This window comes from Leptonychotes weddellii, chromosome 7 (assembly GCF_054177405.1).
Source record: "Leptonychotes weddellii isolate Sample4059 chromosome 7, ASM5417740v2, whole genome shotgun sequence".
Classification (NCBI taxonomy): domain Eukaryota; kingdom Metazoa; phylum Chordata; class Mammalia; order Carnivora; family Phocidae; genus Leptonychotes; species Leptonychotes weddellii.
In genome coordinates this window covers 103,169,058-103,181,609 of record NC_138375.1, presented here as the reverse complement: position 1 = coordinate 103,181,609, position 12,552 = coordinate 103,169,058, and the positions used below count along the sequence as shown (strand labels likewise).

The following is a 12,552-nucleotide window of genomic DNA, read 5'->3' as shown; positions in this document are numbered from 1 at the left end:
TTACTTGAAGTGCTAGGCCTGTGAACACAGTTGTATTTTTATGAATCTGTTTATATAACGTGTATATACACATGTGCTGTGAGCTTCCCAAGGCCAAGCATGACAACTCACACGTTTTTGCTTCTCCTAGCACAGGGAAGGATCACATTGCATAAACAGTATTTTTTAGTGATTAATACATGGCCAGTGAAGTTACAGTTTGGACCAAGTTGTGGATCTGTTACTTACTACCTTAAGCAAGAAGTTAACTCATGGCTCAATTTCCTCAACTATAAAATAGATATAATGATATGGCATACCTCATACAATTAAATTAGTAATATGTGTAATAAACTTAGCAAAATTCCTAGAATATAGAAAGCTTTCAATAGGGGCACCTGGGTGGCTCAGTCGGTTAAGCATTCCACTCTTGATTTTGGCTCAGGTCATGATCTTAGAGTCGTGAGATCAAGCCCTACATGGGTCTCCCCGCTAGGTGTGGAGCCTGCCTAAGATTCCCTCTCTCCCTCTCCCTTTGCCCCTCCCCCACCACTCGCACACAAGTGCGTGCTCTCTCTAAAATAAAATTAAAATTAAAAATTAAAAAAAAAGAAAGCCTTCGATATATATTTTCTTTTCTTTCTTTTTTTTTTTTTAAGATTTTATTTATTTGACAGAGAGAGACATAGCAAGAGAGGGAACACAAGCAGGGGGAGTAGGAGAGGGAGAAGCAGGCTTCCCGGCGGAGCAGGGACCCAGATGTGGGGCTCAATCCCAGGACCCTGGGATCACGACCTGAGCTGAAGGCAGATGCTTAATGACTGAGACACCCAGGCGCCCCTGGATATATATTTTCTAATATCATCATTGTGGTGGGTACTTTAAAGCCACAGGTTAAATAGCACTTAAGACAAAGTCTCTTCTTACTATGGTCATATTGTTTACACCTACCTATCAGTTTAATTAGGAAAAATAAAACAGAAAGAATATTTAGTAAGTAACTTCTGTAAGTCAGACACTGAGCTAGACCCCTTGCTTTACTTCATCTAATCCTCTTACAAACACTATGAGGTAACATCATATCTGCCTTACAAATGAGGTGACTAAAGCTCAGAAAGACCAGTCTCTTCATGATAACCCAACTTTTAAGTAGCGGAGTCAGGATTTGAATAAAAATCTGTCTAATTCTCAAGCCCACTGGTCCTTGTTTCCTCCCAAGTAGAACTGAAATCCAACATCCTAGGAAAGTTCAATTATTATGGGAGCTCCTGGGAACTGGCAGAGAGCAGAGATAATATAGTGATATGCTCCTTAGCAGAGAAAATATCCAGGGTTACCCCTTTGTAAACAAAAAACATGAGAATAGAGATACAAGCACTGAGAGGAAATATGAAAAGACAGAAGTAGATGAAACAAGTACTGGAAGAATTTAGAAATGAAGTAGAAAAAAAATTATAGTATCACAAAAATGAAGTTTACATTAAATGCAGCAATAAGGAGAGAAAACCCTGACACAGATATAGTAAAACACAGGAGGATGTGGTTAGAAAAGTGAGTAAAATAAAATGGAAGTAAAAAAATGGTTTAAAAAAGTTCAGAGAAGAAGATGATAAATATGGAAGAAACTAAGAAAACATGAGTGAAAGCGACATTCCTGAAGAAGAAAATCCAAATAATGGAATAGAAAAATATTTAAAGATACAATTCAAAGTGACTTCTACTCACTATCTCAGGTAGCATCCTCCTAGGACAAGTTAGTTCTTGCAGGGGAATTTTGTCATTCTCTACAGAGTTAGACCAAATCGAGCTCTTCTTCAAATGCAGCTCTATCAGCCAATCCCAGGACTGCAATGGTTTGGATAATAAAATTGAGTCCTCAGGTATAAAAGCTATATATTTTTTCCAAAAGAAAGATTGATCTACAAATTAAAATTAAAAGAAACAATGGATCGTGGATCACTACATCAAAAACTAATGATGTATTGTATGGTGACTAACATAACAATAAAATTTAAAAAAAAATTAAAAGATACATCTCATCCCTAGGAAAAAAATATCAGAACAATTGTTCTGATGAAACTTCAAAGATGAAAAAGAATCCTTTTACTATCCTGAAAAAAAATATCAAGACACTTATAGACGGTGAAAAAAAACCAGTGCTAGAAAACAGTAAAGCAATGCCAACAAAGTCCTCAAGAAAAGAAAGTGTGACCCAAGAATTTTATTATCCACCAATACAATGTCCATACAAGACCTACACACAAATAGTAACAGCTTTATTTGTAATAGCCAAAAAATAAGAGCAACCCAAACATCAAATCAACAGCTGAATGGATAAAATGTGGTAGAGTCATACCATGGAGTACTACTCAACAATAAAAACAATAGGTAAACGCTTCTGAAAATGCAGGAGTTCGGTGGCTATAGTTTTTCACTTGTGGAAGCTACTAGAAACAAAGTATTACTTAACCACAAGAACTGAAAGGCTTCATTAAAAGAACTGCTGGTTATTTTGTGTATTTCATCCAGTCAACCAAAGGAGAATAACTAGAACAAATATGGGTATTTATTTACACAACAGAAGGTAAATGTTATAAATCCTGGGAATGTATATGTGATAAAATTAATAACATGTTTAAGGTAAAGGAGAAGGGAAGATATGTGGTGACTTCAGTACAATTGTGTTTGGCTCTTGTACAGTCAGAATTAAAGACCCCAACCACAAATCCAAGGGGTGGACCCTGGAAGCCAGGACACAAGGGGAAAGTTGTAAGTAACTATTTCCCATCAGACCTCAGCCCTGACAAGACAACTGTGGTCGGAAGGCCTCAATGAGGGAACTCTAAGGAACTTACAACAGTGTCCCAGGAGAGTGTCAGTGTTTGGACATCTGTTGTCTTAGGCTGGATTACTGAGAAGCAGACTCTAAAATGAGGGTTCATGTGCAAGTAAGTGATTTATTAAGGAAGTACCCTCAGAGAATCTGGTAAGGGTGGGGAAGGGGTAGATAGGAAAGGGAAAGAGAAGCCGCCGAGGGAGGATACGATTTTCAGCATAGTCTCAGCCTCATGCTGATCTTGAAGGGAACTCTGAAGCATAAATTACATCTCAAGAGTTTGTCCCCTCTTGTACCAAGGGAGTAATAAGGCTTTTGTTCTCCTGTTCCAGTCACTCACTAGCTGTGAGGGAAAGGAGGAAGACATAAACTTCCAGACTACCAGGAACACATAGATCTCTATACTTTCGGGGGAAAAGACTACAGTAGCCCAAGGGTGTTCCTATAAAGAAAGTTGCAGAGGCAACCCCCCCCCAGCCCACCAACCCTGGAAGAGCCGAGAAAACAGGGTGAGTGTAGAGGAGCAGCAGAAGAGCAAGGCTGGGAAATGTGGGAAGGCAGGCTAAGCCCCAAAGCATATCTGAGCCAGAGCCAAGTCCCAGCTAGCTAGGGGGAGATGTTTCCATTGGGAAGAGAGAATGATGTTTTGATTTTAATCCACACTCTTTAAATGAAAGTGAGACAGTCTATTAATACCTGAAAGTGACTAAAAAAACTAAAGGATGTATCAGAGAATTCATCCGTGGGCAGGCAAGGAAACAGAGTAAATTTCAAGAGTTGGTGATGAGCAGAAATAAAGTTACTTGTTTATGCCCTCCAACTACAACTCATTCAAAAAACTGCTTACACATGTGTGCTATATACCCCATAAATTTGCTTATATTCACATAGGTTAGCTTTGGAAAAATACGCAACAAATCAGTAACAGCAGTTGCCCCTGGGAAAGGGAACCAGGTGACTTTGAGGCAGTCAATAATTTATTTAAAGAAATAAAATCATTTAATTTCAAAATCTTTTAACTAATAAGGAAAACAAGCAAACAAAATCAAATGGGAAAGTACCTTGAGTTCTATGCGCTACATAATAAATGAATAGTATTCTTGCACAAAACATTCACCTAAGTATCCTCACTGCAACCCAAAGTAAATGTGAATCACCTACCACTACACATCTATTAGAATGGATAAAATTACAAAGTCTGACCATACCAAGTGTTGGCTAGGGTGTGGAGGAACTGGAACTCTCATACACTGCTGGTGAGACTATAAAATGATGCAATCACTTCAGAAAACAGTTTGACAGTTTATTCAAAAAATTATACATACACTGACCATAGGATCTAGCCATTCTATTCCTAAGTATTTACCCCAGAGAAAAGGGAAACTATGTCCATACAAGACCTACACACAAATAGTAACAGCTTTATTTGTAATAGCCAAAAAATAAGAGCAACCCAAACATCAAATCAACAGCTGAATGGATAAAATGTGGTAGAGTCATACCATGGAGTATTACTCAACAATAAAAAGAAAGAACTATTAAGACATGTAATATCAATGGCTGAGGGGATCTTATGGGACAGGCACTTTACACTGTTTCATTTTAGCCTCATGGGAACCCTATAAGCTAAGTACTACTCTCGTGAGTTGAGAAAACTGAAGCTTAGGGAAGTAAGCAACTTGTCTGGGCTCATACAGTTAGACATAGACCAAGCCAGTCTCACCGAGAGTTTTCACACACACACTTTACTCAGCAAAGAGTGCTTTGGGTTCCTTCAACCCATCAACTTCTTCCAGGTGAAACTGTACCATCTAGGAGATGACCTCCAAAAATGAGAAGAGGTTCAGAGTTTGTGGGGAGAGGGTAACTGTAAAGGAGGAAGAAACTTTTTCTTTTTACAGATAATGCTCCAGAGGACTCACCCTTTCTTATCACTCAGCTCCAAATTTTCAAGTCTTAATCTTGATGTGTCAGATCTGGGGACCCGTTCAAGTGCTCCCCAGAGAGGCTGCCCTTCTGTCTCAAGACACAGGTCCATACAAGCAGCAGCTCCACCTGGGCACCTATTACCGAAGCAAGCTGCAATTTGATATTCTCTTACTGTTTACTTCTGCCTTAATTACAGGGTGGGGGAAAGAGCACCTAAAGTTTGCCAAAAACTTCAGTGATTTTTTTTTTAAGTTCCTTCCTTTCTTTCCAGTTGTTCAACTCTGTTGGGAAAGGCAAAAGGAATGCTTTCAGAACTGAGCTCGCTGCTGAGTTGCCAGGGTTTAGAGATCTCTGCAAAGGTCATTGTTTTCTCTAAAGGTCATTGTCTTTTCATGAAAACCCCGGCAAAGCATGCCAATGCAGGAAAACCACCAGCTTGCCAAATGTCCAGTGTCCCAGTCACCTGCTCTTCCTGCCCTAGGAAGGATGTGGATGATCTCTGGAGTAAAGACATCGGATTGGTTTTGTTCCATTCTTGCTCTTAAATCAGCTGCAAAATGCATGAACAAAGCACATACAGTACAATTCTCAGAGCCCTGTGCAGCCTCCTCGTCAAACACCAGCAGCTGCTGGGTGTAGCACAGACCAAGATACGCAATATGACATTTGTGGCCATTCTACACTGCATCCTGAGTGCAGATCATTGTCTTTCAATGGAATTTCTGGGGTTTCAAGCCTTGAAGAATACCCACCAGTGAAAATACGGAGTGAGAGTGAGCTCTGGGCAGGGGGTCCTGGGTGGGGTGGGGGGTGTACAGCAGGAATGGCAGGCAGAATCAAGAAACCCAATCACGAGTTACTTGCTCTTTGGAAAAGCAGCTCTGTTAACAAGAGAATTAGGGCAGGATGATTTTGGCAAGCCTCATGTTATGTTAGCTGCACAAACTTTTCCTTTCCTCTTATGCAGCCTCTTAATAATTGGGTGGGAGCTTCTTTTCACATTTGACAAAGAGGCGATTCCTGTCAGATGTTTTTCAGAGGGGTTCCACCTTAGGTTTGCCAAGCACACACAATTCCAGATGCAACTCTGAGTCTGTTTAGTTTGAGAAGATTCAACTTTGCAGCTTTCTTGCCATTGGCAGGGTTTTCATTCTCTTCCTTTTCTCACGGTTTTCTCACATTACTTTAAGGGAATCTTACCCTTATCTCCACACCAGGTCTTCATAAAAAATATAATGGAGTGAAGAAAACACTCAGAGTGTTACCGGCGGCAGGTGGCATCTAGCTGGAAGCTGCCAAACCATATGAACGTGTCCTAATTGGAGACATTTCCCTTCCCCCACTGGGTGCCTCTAATTTACCTCTCTATAGGCAGATATTAATTTTCATACCCATGGTGGGGCTTGATGGAGGAAATTACTTCAACTACTTCCTTTCCATCTTCCTGCCTATTCCAATAGCCTCTTTGTCTCCTTCCCTTCCTCCCACAGCCCTGCTTCAGCCACCCATCAGCAACAAATACAAATACAGCTCAGTGGTGTTCCCGCATCTAAAAGACAGGTCCCCATAAACAGTCTGCATAGACCCCATTCCAATCCCTGCACCCAGGCCACCACCCCTAAGAGTGTTCTCATCACCATCTGAGGCTAGGGCCAAGATGGGTATTAAATATTACAGGGCTATGGTGGAGAAATTGCCTCCACACTGATCATGCAAAAAAAAAAAGTAAAAGAAAAAATGAAAAAAAATCCTCTCCAAAGAAAATATCCCTAGAAAAAGTTTGTTTAAAAAAGGTGACGAAACATATAAAAACTTTCACTTAATATAGATTATTTAAATATATGTGTACATATCCTTTCCTCCATCCCTTTCATTCATTCATTTAATTTATACCCATTTAGAGTATATTATATGCCAAGCACCATTCTAGGCACTGGAAATTTGGCAGGAAAGAAACTAAATTCCCTGCGCTGGGATATAAAGAAAAAGTAAGTAAACAGGGAGACAGAAAGTGATGGAGACTGGGAGTTTTAGATAGGCATTCATGGAGGCCCTCACTGAGAAGGTGACAGCTAAGCAGAGACCTCAAGGAAGTGAGATATGAGCCATAAAGATATCTGAGAGAACACTCCAAGCAGAGGGGAAAGCAAATGTAAATGTCCTGGGGTGAGAGTAACCTTGGTACACTCAAGGAACAGCAAGGAGGCCATTGTGGCTGGAGTAGAAGGAACAAGGAGAAAGGAATAGGAAACAAGGTCATAGATGAGGGGACCATGATAGTGCAGGCTCAGAATGAGATTGGCAGACTCTGGCAAGTTCTGAGCAGAGGAGAGATGCCATCTAAATAATGGTGTAGAAAGAACTCTTTGGCTGCTGGGTGGGAAGAGATTGAGTAGGCAGGGACAGAAACAGGTAGTCCAGTTCAGAGGTAAGTGCAGTAATCCAGGCAATAGGTGATGGTGCTGGGATAAGGTGGGTAACAGTGGAGACAGCAGGAGAGGAGAGTTTCTGGATATAATGAGAAGACAGAGCTACAGGACTTGCTGATGTATTGGGTTGACTGCATGTTCTTGGTACTGAAACATCAGAAATGGGGGCCTCTTGAATTCTGGTGCTTAGGCAAGGGGCAAAGACTCCATTTACTGAGTACCTGCTATGTGCCAGTTGCAGCCTTAGGTACTTTCACAGAAACTTCCTCCTTGTAAGTCTACAGTAGCTTTGACTATTTCCATTTCACAGATGAGGAAAGGGAAATAGATCTGTGTCAGCGTCAGCCAGAACCCAGAGCCCATCACCCTGAGCCCCTTATAAAGAGACATCCCCTGGGGGTGTGCAGAGCAGAAGGCTTGGTGGGTGTCCATGAGCTCAGCAGGAGTGGGACCAAAGTTAGGGAGACCTGACATCCTCCCTGACTGCTGCAGCTTCTCATCAGAACTCCAGGGTGGAGCTGCAAGTTCAGAGTGTGACCCAGCCCTGAGCTTCCTCACGGGGATCCAGGATGCAATTGCTAGGGCTGCAGTTGCCAGAGGTGGGAAAGCCTACTGGGCAAAGGCAGGAGATCTTGGTGACCCTTCCAAGCCCAAGCCCAGCTTTGCTGTACAGACAGGGAGGGCACCACCAGCTGCTGCCAGTAGTCCCTGTAGGCAAAGCTGCTGAAATTCAGACTTTCCACATTTTGGTCTCCACACCCCAAAAGTTTCAGCTAGCCATCCTGGGAGGAGCCCAGAGGTTGCTGTCTGAAGGCCAGCAAGTGTTGTTTGGAGGAAATGGGCCCACTCAACCCGAGTGCACCTGCACTGGGCGTAGTGTATTTCTCCTCTGGTTGCCAGAGCAACAAAAACAACAGTAACTACTGAAACCCCCTTAACACCACAGCTCAGACTGACCCTGATCAACAGAAGCCATCTCTGCATCCTGGTCTCTTCCATGTTCTCCTGCCCACCTACACATCTCTGCTCTGATACCAAGAACTTACCTAATCCTTGCACTGAGCTGAAACTGTTCTCAAAGCTTGATAAGCTGTGCTCTTCCTGGCACGAATGGGTTTCTCTGATCCCCAGACCCCAGAGAGAGGGTGGAAGCCTGGATTCAGGCATGGAGCACAATGTCCGTCTGAGGGAGGGCTCCCTGGAGGCTCTTCTTTGGAACTGCTGCACAGGCTACTTTATTCCAAACCCAAGACAAATGTGCAGTCTCCCTAGGTGTGGCCATGGCTGCAGACTCCAGAGTTTGTGCCCCAACATACATGGGTCTGGCTACTTCCCTTATTAATAAATCCCATATCATGAGAGGAACTGGAGCTATAGGTTCAGCCATTTTCAAGGGAATTAGTATCCTCATCCCACACAAGGAAGGTCCTACTCTCAGAAGACAGGTGATTTATGGTAATTTCTGATACCAACCTATTGCTATGAAAGTGCCTGGGGAATGGACAGCTTGTCCTGCCTGTTAATTCACAAATGGGCATCATGAGCCACAGACATGTTTGCTCTGAAGCAAAGTATACAACCCCAGCCTCAAAACCATGGTTACAGTGTGCTTGACTGGCTCACATTTCCTCTCTGAGGCTGCAACAGAGCATCTCATGCTGCATCATGAGACTGGATACCAGGGTCCTTCCCTCCATTCTATTAGGATCCACCACAGGAATTATCCTGAGGGTGAGGGAAAAGGGTACCTCTATGTTATTTCTTTAGTTCTCTCTGAAATCCCACAAGTTAGATACAGCGTTTCCTACACATTACAAATGAGAAAATCAAAGTTCAGAGAGACTAAGTGACTTGCCTCAGATCACAGTAGCAGGACCAAATAGCAGGACCAAGACTTAAATCCAGATTTCCTATTCCACCTTATACTCCAGTGGTTTATTAAAGGGCTTAAAAAGGGGGCTCCATTTCTTGATTATTCCACACAATAAACCAAGGCATATATGCCAAGCCCTATCTTTTAAATTCTTTTTTTCAGCTCTCTATATAATGTCCTCTGCACTTTAATAGGCACTGAGATGAGTGACAAAATGAAAGAGAGCTCTTACTGAAAATCGACTTTCAGTTTCCATTCTTTCTGCAAATTTTTGCAGAGAGCATCACTTATATACAGAATGCTTTGGAGATTACAATGCCATGATACATAGTCCCTCTACTCATCAAACCTGCAATAGGGCTGAGAAGATAAGACATGGACCCCAATAATTATCATACTAAGCAGATATGGTTTGGGCCCCAAGAGAATGGTGCCATGTAGGGTACTGAGAGGTCCAAGGGGTGAGACATCACTTCTGTTTGACATAATCAAGGAAGGATTCCTGGAGGGGTGACTTTAAAGCTGAACCTTAGCTGTCACACAGAATTTTCATAGAGATTGAGGAGTTTCACTTTTAAAAAACATCCAATTAGACATTATATTCAGATTTTTACCCCCACTCCCCAAATTTTGATATAAATAATAATAATAGTATTTCTAGTATCATTCTGCAACATGGCCCTTGACAAGGAGCATCTCCCAAGACAGAAAAATTACCAGCACCCAGAGAAATAGAACCAAGCAGCCCAGTTCATCTGACTCTATCCTACGCCCATGCAAAAATGGGTGACAGACTTCCCCACACATTGTACCATCCTCTCTTCCCTCACTGTCTGGTGCCTGCCTGCCTACAGCAGCCAGTAAAAAGCTTGGAACTGCTGTGGAGGGCTGTGAAATCAGTAGGGCACTCATTTCTTAAGACAGAACAAGAAAGGCCTTGTACAGACAGTTGATTCCAGGACCATTTCCCCCAAAGACCAAGGTTTTTCTCCAGTCTTCTACTATGATTTTGCAACTCTGATTCTTTCTCTTTCATTGATCTCCTGCATCTGTCTTGTACTTTTTTAAAAAGTTTTTATTTAAGTAATCTCTACACCCCACCTGGGGGCTCAAACTCAAATCCCTGAGATCAAGAGTCAAGTGCTCTTCCGACTGAGCCAGCCAGGTGCCCCTCCTGTATCTGTCTTTAACAGAACAGATGACCATTTAATCCAGAAAACCAGTTTGCTACCGTGGGGAAAACTGAAGGCACCAACCAAGCATGGGATGTGTCTGGTTTGTACTTAGTTCTCCCTAAGAAAGACCTTGTCCTTTCTCCATTCAATCTAATTATTTCATACCTAGTCACTGAACTACAGCTCAAACAGCACCCTTTCAGGGAAACCATTTCCCCTCTACACACCTATATCTAGGTCAGGTTTCCCTATTACATAGTCTCATTTTAGGTCTCTTTCCTACTTTGTAGTTATATGTTAGTGTGTATCTCCTACACCAAATCTTAATCTCCACGAAGGCAAGTCCTGCCTAAAATTATCATCATGTCGGACACATGGAAGGTACTCTACAAATAATTGTGGACCAAACCACTGAGTGGCAGCCTGACATAGTGATAAATGGAGTCAGACAGACCTTGGTTGGAATGTCAGCTTCAACACTTCCTAGTCAGACAATTAATTATACCTCACATGTCTCAGCTTTCCCTTCTGCAAAATGAGGATAACAACACATATTTCACACAGTTATTATGAGAAAAAAATTTAAGGGCATCTAGTCAGAACTCTGTAAGTGCTCCCAGTAATATCAGTTTCTTCACCTGCTTTATCAACTGAACTAGATCACCATGGCTCCCAGGGTACCTCTGACCTTGACCCTCAGGCCACACAGATTTTTTTTTTTTCATAAACCCCAAAGCCCACCCTAGAGTTAAAGATTAAAAAATGCTCTCTGGGGCTATCTGAAGCTGCGTCAAGAGGTTCCATTCCCCCTCTGTGTCTGTCAGGATTCTAAGCTGGCATTTAGAAACCAACTCTTGTTCATTTAAGCAGAAAAGTAGTTTATGAAAAGCATGGAAACGCAGAGTTCCTAGGACAGTGAGAAACCAGGCTCAGAGGCTGTCTACCAAGAACAATGCCCCAAATGAGGCCACAAGGCTGGTCCAGGGAGGCACTGCTGACAACACTACTGTGCGCAGACCCTGTAACAGGTACTATGTGCATAGTCGGCGCTGGACACTGGGTGCTGGCTCTGGAGCCACAGTTCCTGTTGCCTCTAGAAACTAAATATAGTGTCACTGCTGTCCCACCCTCACCAGAATGGGATCCACCAGGTGCCTGTTTTTACTCTGAGTCAAAGTCTAAGAAAGGTACTTCTGATTGGTGGAGCCTGGGTCAACCTGCCTAGAACCTAGCTTCAAAAGTAGGCTGAGAAAACATGAGTCTGCTGTGTTCAGCTTCTCTATGAGGGAAGGCTCTGCCTTATCAGGTAGGGAATTTCCCTCTAAAGGAGAGGTGCTTAGTCACTGTGATCCCAAAGGAATGATAATTGCCTGGAATGTGCCCAGGCAAACTCCTGTCTCCTGGGTTTCTCTACACCATACCCTTGCTAGCCTTGTGGACTGAGCCCCCTAACTAACTGCTCCCCACATACAAGCATTTTCTAGGTGACTCCTTCCTGCCCCATATTCCTGTTGATCTAAAATATTTCTAAACTACTATATAAATATGAAATTGTTTTCATTCTCTAAATTTTACGTTTACATAGTACTTTAGGGAAGAGTTCTTTCTCTCATGTGGTCACCTGTGTCAATGTCTAAAATGGCCAGTCTTGGTGAACATTATGCTCTTAATATGGTCCTCAAAAAAAAGTATTCTTTGGAGGCACTTGGGTGGCTCAGTTGGTTAAGCATCTGACTTTGGCTCAGGTCATGATCTCGAGGTCCTAGGATCGAGCCACCACGACAGGCTCCCCAATCAGCGGGGAGTCTGCTTGTTCCTCTCCCTCTGCCCCTCCCCCTGCACATGCTCTGTCTCTCTCTCTCTGTGTCTCTCTCTGTCTCAAATAAATAAATAAAATCTTTTAAAAAAGTATTCTTTGGTCAAACAAATTTGAGAAAAATTCTCCTATGAGAGGCACAATGCATATTAGCCAACCAAAGGCTCTGAGAAGTCAATGAAATAAAGAAACTAGAATTTTTCAACCCAACAACCCCTGAAGCTTATCTAACTACAAACCACCACCAGATTTTTTTTTTAATTTATTTAATTGAGACAGAGAGAATGAGAGAGAGAGCACATAAGAGGGGGGAGGGTCAGAGGCAGAAGCAGGCTCCCTGCCGAGCAGGGAGCCCAATGCGGGACTCGATCCAGGGACTCCAGGATCATGACCTGAGCCGAAGGCAGTCGCTTAACCAACTGAGCCACCCAGGTGCCCCCACCACCAGATTTTTATAATTGTCTTCATGCACCAACATCTTGTCACAACTAAAATATGTTACAATAGAGATTCCA

General features: G+C 42.5%; 1 protein-coding gene across 1 annotated transcript in view; it reads right to left on the bottom strand.

Annotated features, from left to right (window-relative positions):
• Positions 1-4,896, bottom strand: part of ANKRD55 (ankyrin repeat domain 55) — a 396,197-nt gene extending 391,301 nt beyond the window's left edge. The window contains exon 1 of the mRNA XM_081826855.1: positions 4,738-4,896. The gene's annotated coding sequence lies outside the window, so the exon portion shown is untranslated. The remainder of the gene's footprint in view (positions 1-4,737) is intronic.
• Positions 4,897-12,552: the final 7,656 nt, after the last annotated feature.